Source organism: Meriones unguiculatus, chromosome 5 (assembly GCF_030254825.1).
Source record: "Meriones unguiculatus strain TT.TT164.6M chromosome 5, Bangor_MerUng_6.1, whole genome shotgun sequence".
Lineage (NCBI taxonomy): Eukaryota > Metazoa > Chordata > Mammalia > Rodentia > Muridae > Meriones > Meriones unguiculatus.
Window position 1 is genome coordinate 85,142,751 of NC_083353.1, and position 7,702 is coordinate 85,150,452.

Sequence of the window (7,702 nt, forward strand, 5' to 3'; positions counted from 1 at the left end):
TAGCTGGCAGAATATCTCCAATCCAGCAACAGTGATCCCTATATATTTGGTAAATCAACGGCTGTCTAGTTGAATTAAGTCCAGTTCAATAGGAGGGAATTAATGCCTGCTACTGTAAGCCCAGCCAACTAGAGAGGTCCTCGACGCTAGAAGAGAACCTATTACCGCCATTTCCCTAAATCAGTAGAGCTTCTAACCAGAAGCTTTTCTTTCTTTGTTTGCTTTGGTTTTGTTGTTTTGGTTTGGTTTGAGACAGGGTTTCTCTGTGCAGCCAGGGCTGGCCTGAACCCCACTCATGCTCTTGGGCCAGCTCTCCCACAACTCCTGAACCGGGGAGAGGGGGGCACTCTCCCATATTGCAGCTGGCTGGGGTGGCGTCAGCTCTCCTGCTCTCACATCCCCAGGGTCAGGTCTTTCACTATCCCACTAATTGGGGTGGGGCCAGTTCTACTCAGCCCTCAAACATCCGCATGCCCCCAGGTGGCATCCCGGACCAGGGATGTCTGCCTAACCTACCTTTGGTGGGAACAGATATTTGCTACTACAGGGCCATGAACCCAGCCAAGGCCCCTGGTGGCAGCAGGGGGCAGGACCTGACTATGGTCCCAGGTGGCATCACCAGCTAATCTCATCAGGCTCTTCCTCACTACCCTCCAGTCTCCAGTTCAGCTTCTCTTCATTGTGCCCACATTCTTCCGTTTCTCTTTCTTTTCCATTACTGAACCAGTTACTTGCTCCTCTTAGTGGCATCTGGGGTCTCTGAGGGCCTGGAGTCGTCTCGGGAGTGGTCTCAGGAGTGCTATGCCCCACTTATGCATTATGGCACTGGGCAGGGGTCATTGCAGGCATGGTCTGCCCCCTTTCCCCCAGGCCTGTGCAGTGCTGGACTACTGGTCATCTTAGGCTAGCTTCCTGCCTGGGCACTCTGGCCCAGGACTGGTGGTCATCTCTGTTTTTTCAGGGGATGTTAGGCTACTAATCATTCAGATGGTCATGGCTCAGAACACATAGTCTCTCTCTCAGCTATCTACTAATGTATCTGTGACACAGCAACCACACCTACAATGCTGCAAGGGGGCATTATTTTTTTTTAAGGAAAATACTAAGAACTTGATTTCTGTACAACATGATTTTCTCTATGACATGACTTAACATATTTGGAATCATTTCTCTTTAAAGGACTTTGTATATATTTCATTAGCCTCTTTCTAGGTACTGAATGGATTTTATGAAGGTGGACATGACGTTGTTCTTATGCATTGATTGCGAATCCTTAGTTTTCTTTTCAGTCACCGCCACACAGTTTGCAGATTCTCTTGGCTTTATTATATTGACAATAAAATGGAAATAAATAATTTGTGTCTCCCATGTACTATTGAATGTATTGTTTTACTTTAGTTTGACTGGATGGCCCATTTAATTCAATTAATGAATTAAGACATTAAGATAATGTCCAAATGCAATTTTTATTTATAGTTTTTCTCATTTAAAGGGATGTTTATAATAGGAAGTATCTTGGGCTCTTATTAATTGTTCAACTATTTTCATAGTGAAATTTTTCTATTTGCTGAAAATGATACTATTAATATTTTAGTCGACATCACAACATACCATTTGGTGCCTCTTTTATTAAAAAAAACTGGGGTAAACATTGGAAAGTTGTCAAAATTTAATAAATATAAGTAAGTTTCATTTAATAATTTTTAACAGGAGGAAATCATAGACAAGAAAGTAAAAGGAGATACAAATGGTTACCTTAATCGAAAGAGCATTTCATTTTTCCTGCAAAAAAATAAAAAAAATAAAACCTAGCCTGGACTAATTCTAATTGCTACTCTATGAGCCACCCATCCCAGGGAGAATACCTAAAAAGTGTCAGAATGCTGATTATGTCTACCTTTGGTCCGCTGCTTTTTGGCTTTTTGTTTCTATTTGGAGACGTGCCAGTATTTGCTATGCATGGGCAAAAAAAATGTCTTCTACAGAAAGTTACCAAAAATAGTATTTTATAAATGTGAATCACAATGATTTCTCCCTCTACATGTGGCCACAACTGCCACATAATTCCCACTGTGAGGCCCATACCCACTCCTGCTTCCTCCAATCATGTCAGCCAGCCTGGGTGCTCAGCCGGACCTCCACACTGACAGTGTGATTAAACTCATTGTTCCCTTACACTGGTGTCATCTCCACGCTCCCTGGTTCATCTTCTCATCATTTCTTAGCAAAGCTCATAGTCACTATTCCGGCACCCTTCTCTTCTGGAAACCTCAGGGTCCCTGCATCCTCATGCCTGCAGCATCCCTGCATCCTCACTCCTGCAGCATCCCTGCATCCTCATGTCTCTGAGGACTTAGTGTCTGACCTATCCGGTAGTAGCAAGTAACCTTGTCCACAGGCTGCTTTGTCCCATTTTACAGGAAGAGAGCTGCTCCTTTTCCTTGCTGCTAACCTTAGAGATAAGATGGACCTCCACACTGGCCACCACAGCGAACAAAAAAGGTTACAAAAAAAAAAAATCCTACAGATAGAAACATTTCTGAGGAAAGACTCAGATCTGGTAGAACACTCTCCACAGAGGTCAATCTCTCTATGATCAGTTGCCATGATTGAACTTCTGGGACTAAGGGCATGTACCATCTTTGTGAGTTTTTCTCCAAGCCTGTGAGTTGTCACACACTCAGCTCATAGTGTAATATACCAGACAGTGTTGCAGGAAGCTACCTTCAATTTCAAGAAAGACACTTCTGATATTTCATGCTGTTGATATGAAGGATCCCTAAAAGGCTGGTGTGCTTAGTTGGGTCTCCAAAGCAGCAGTGTTCAGAAGTGGGACATTGAGAGATGACTGGACTACGAGGCTTCTGTCCTCATCAGTGGATTAATCCACTATGAGTTCATGACTAAATAGACGTGGGACAGTTGTCCCGATGAAGCATACCCGTGAATGTATCTTAACCCTCCACTTCCTTAACCTCCTTTCCTTTTCTCGCTGTCTTCTTCCTCCCGCTGAAGTTTTTATGCCATGAGATAAATAACCTCCTCTCTCCTAGGCTCCTGTTGCTATGATGTCCTGCCTCATTCCAGGCCTATACCAATAGAACAGGTGACTATGGACTGAAACCCCCAAGGTTTGTGACCCAAAATAAAACATTTTTCTTTTTTTTTTCTTTGTTAGTCTCAGGTATTTTGTCACAGTGATGGAAATCTATCACAGATTCAGTACTTTTTATGATGAAAGTCCTTTCTCTCTCTTCCTCTCTTTCTCTCTCATTGTCCCATGTGTGAGTGTGTGTCTGTGTGTGTGTGTGTGTGTGTGTAACAGGCTGGGGATTCCGATCAGTTAGTAGGGTACCAGCTTAGTTTTCAGGAAGCTTAATCCCCATCTCTGTGGTGAGGGGGGAGATGGAACATTAAGGCATTCCCTTCTAACCAAAGCAGTTCCTAGGGAGGGGGCCGGGCTGTGAGTGGTCAGGAGCCATATTCCCAGAAGCCTGTAAATGTAAACCCTATTGCTCAAAGGGACCCCTGGGCAGTCAATGAAGCTGTTGTCAAAACTAGAACAGGAACTTTCTTCCTCTGCAGAGCTTGAATTCATAGATGTTAATGGTTATTTGTCAACAGGGCAGTAAAATTCAGACTAAAAATTTTCCTGGCCATGAGTTACAAAGGGTATGTGTGGGTGGGCACAGAAGTGAGGAAGGGTAGACAGATGTTTGATTCCTTAAGGCAAGTACTGCCATAGAGTCACCACTTGTTTCTTATTCATCTCAATACAACATTTTTTTCTAGGAAAAAAAAGCAAAAAAAAAAAAAACCCAGCTTTACCTAGGTCCTCATGTTGGTTAGCAACAATTATATATAATTATGTAATTAACTGATCATTGTATATAATAAAATCTCTTTCCTTAATCTCAATTTTCTCTTTTTAAAATTTTAGTTTTAATCTAAATATGTGTGTCCGCCTGTGTGTCTGTCTGTCACACATATGGGTCTCAGAGATCAACTTTGGGTGTCCTTTCTACCTATGGCAGGGTCTCTTATGTTGGCACACCAGTTCCCACAAACTAATAAGGACTCCCCTGTTTCTGCCTTCCATCTTCCCTTGGGTGTGCCTGGATGACAGATGCCTGCTGCAGCATCCAGTTTTACGTAAGCTGTCATATTTGTTTAGCAAGCTCTTTATCCACTGAGCCATTTCCCCAGCCTCAACAGCAGCTTTTTCTTGCACCTTTCCTCTTTTTTTCTTAGTTTGTCAAAGGTTGTTCTCTTGTCCACTTAATTCATCTTTTCAAGCAACAGGGATTAGTTTTTCTTGGCCATTTTGATATAGTTTCTATGCCATTAATGTTTAATCTTCGTCAGACTCATTTTTCTACTATTGTTGGGTATACTGTGTCTTTTCTGGTCAAGTAGAGTTCTGAGCTTATTGCCTTTCCATTGTTTTTCATTTTGAATATGTATATACAGTATTTATGCACCACTGGGCACAGTGGTGCACACCTGTAATCCTAATACTCTGGAAGGCAGATTTCTGTGAGTTCAAGGCTATCCAGGTCTACAAAGTGAGTTCAGGACAGCTAAGGCTACACAGAGAAATCCTGTCTCAAATAAAAAAGAGCACAGTTGTCATTTCTGAGTACTATTCTAGTGCATCACATGCTCTGATTAAGTATAAGAGTGAATTTTAGTTGTTTTTCAATTTCTAAACTGATTGTCTCTTTGTAAAAAAAAAAAAATCCACAATTTGGTTGAACATGTGAATTCCATATCAATATAGTATTTCTCAGTGTCTCTTGCTCTGACCATGGTCTAATGTTGAGAATACAGACACGGGCTCCACCAAGGGTTTTGTTCCGGGACTTGGGGAAGAATGATTTTGTAGGTAGTAACGTGATATTAAAACTGTAGAGTGGTCGACCAGATGTGGATCCAATGCTGAGATGCACTGTCAGGCCAGAAAAGGGTACTATAGATGCCCATCGCTACAGCAAAGGGGCCGAGGGAATAGAGACTTTGTCAAGAGTCAGTTGTTAGCAAACTTTAGAGAAACCATTACATTGCCCTGTGGGGAAAAGAAAGAAAAAGTGGATACGGAAAAATGACTACTATTATCTGCCACAGCTGTGTGCCAGCACCAAGAGCTGCCGTGATGCAACCTTGAGTAACACGAGTAAAACAGATGTGAGAACAAATCATAGATGTTCCTTGTAGTTCTTGTCTTCCAAGGGAATGAACCTGCCCTCTCCCTCCTCTTCCCTCCTGTCTGGGGAAGGCAACATGGCGGGAGCCAGAAGTTACTCCTAACCATGTGATAATAGAATTAACACATCAGAGATGACAGAAAAACAAGCAACACTCTGAGAAAGATTTCTTGGTTAGAATCTCCCTTGGGAGCTAGGGAGCTCAGCTCGACCACCCCAGCTGAGAAGTGTGTCATACATGGCCAAGTTTAAATGCAGGGGACAGTCTTCATAGAAGTCATACCAAAAGACAATTAGACAGTACTGGCAGTGGTGTGGGATGTGGGTAACTGTACATTTGCCTGTTAATTTTTTATTTGATTATATTTTAGTTTAGTTTTAGAAAGAAGCCTTCTATTGTAGAGGGTTTAAGAGGGTGCTTGTAATATCTTTTCTTACTTTAACAAAAACAGCTTTACTTGTGAAACAAATACAGATTTTGACAACCTGGAAATATCAAAACGGAAGGTTTCCAAGATTGGCAGCGGCTATATCAAAGTCTATTTGGCAAATTAAAGTTGTACAAGAGAAACCAGCTCTAAGGATTTTGTAATGGTGACTGCTTCCAGAGAGGTCTGCGGAAGCCAACAGCACGCCACAGCATTTATAAGCTCTCGTGTACCTGAAGACATCCCGCCTGACTCTTCCTGGTGTGGAAGCGTTTAGGAAGCCTTTGTGTCCATAACCCTGGAGGGTATTCTGAAGTTTTAATGATATTGTAACTACAAAGTGCTTCCGTGCACTAGACACATGGTAAGTGTCCAATTAGAGCTGGCTATTATTTCTAGTACTTTTCAACACTTGCCTCATTCTAGAACCTTCCTTTTAACATTTCTCTCAAGTTACTTAGCTTTCCTCATTTTATCATTTCTCAATGTAGAAAAGATTGACCCGGACTTGCCACTGAATTCTAACATCATCAGAAGGTCCTTTGAGTTCAAGAATTCAGTTTTTGTAAATAATAATAATAATAATAAAAATAATAATAAAAATAATAATAATAATAATAATAATAATAATAAATCAGTGCCTTTCTTTATGGGAACTTAAGGCTCAAAATTTCATAAACGAGGTTTACAGTTAAGGTCAAGTACCTGTGCTGTGACTGTGTCAGGGTTAACATTTGTTTCTATGGCAAACTGCACCAAACGATGATGTATTCACACAAATATCCTAATGTCATGTAGAAAGCGAGGGACTTCTTTGCTCATTAATTCTTGAAGCCAAGTGCCTTGTGCACCTCTTGGTCACCACTACGTCAGGGTAGCTATTCTTACTGAAGCACAGCTTAACATTGTTCTCATCTGCAGGGGCAGAATTTGCATACTTCTGCTTAATTCTTATGCACAGCTGCTGTGATGCTTCGCCTTTCATCTTGGTTTACACCATTCATCTGGAATTTCTTAAAACCAAACTATTCATAATAATGGTCTTGAAAGAACTTCGGAGGGAATGTTTGAGTTCAACATTTTAGCAGTACCCTTCGCTTGAATAAAAAGAGCTTCAGGGATCTGGAAGACACGAACAGTTCTGACTGAAACGGATAATATCATCCACATGGGCTAAATGATTGCAGAACACATTTTTTATTGCATTATAAATCTGCCAGAAACAACAATCAGGCATCATCAATATCTTTTTTACTTTTTGTTGGTTAAAAAAAAAAAAGCATTGTCTTTGTCTCTCTCATCTCCCAGATAAAACTAGCAATATTCAGTGTCGTCACAAGTGTTTTCTGTCAGTTATATATTTAAAAGAGGTTCTTGAAAGTTATAAGCCAAATGAGAGGAACTCACATAAAAACTCAAGCCATCTTCGGGGATCGTGATTGGCTGATGTGACAAAGCAACTTTATATAATTCAGAATATAATAAAGAATGACTTATTACAAAATGGCTTCATACTGAAATCAAAAGAGGTTTGTCCACAGCCATATTTGAAATGGAGGGAAGGCAGTGTGAGAGCAGCTGAGAAGAAAGGTGACCCCATATTCTTAACCTTGGCTTTGCTTTTAGCATCATGCATTTTCTTTAGCAAAGCTCTCAATGTATTAGCACATGGGTCTTCTGATTATAAGTGTCCAAATCTCAACTATCAGGCAAATTAAAAACAACAACCACAAAAAAAAAAAAAAAAACTAACTAGAAAACATAGAAAAGGTCCATTTGCTGTGCTGCAAAAGAAAAAGTCCAGCACTTCAGGTATTTTTTTCAAGTGCGGCTAGATCCAAGTTCTTAAGTGACACCATCTTAAGAACATTTCTACACAGCCACCCAAGAGTGGTCTGTACTGTTCTTTGTCAGGCTCCTCACATCCTGTGGCATACAATTCCGGTGGATGTCTAGACAACAAACATCTGCACATGTCTGTGAAGGGATCTCTTGACTGGGCTAGCTACATGGAAAGCTCAGTGTAAATGAGGGTGCATTCCTTGGGCTAGGATGCCAGTCTGAATAAAA

At 41.0% G+C, this 7,702-nt stretch overlaps 1 pseudogene; it reads right to left on the bottom strand.

Moving 5' to 3' along the window:
• Positions 1-963: 963 nt before the first annotated feature.
• On the bottom strand, positions 964-1,081 carry LOC132654444 (small nucleolar RNA SNORA17; annotated as a pseudogene).
• Positions 1,082-7,702: the final 6,621 nt, after the last annotated feature.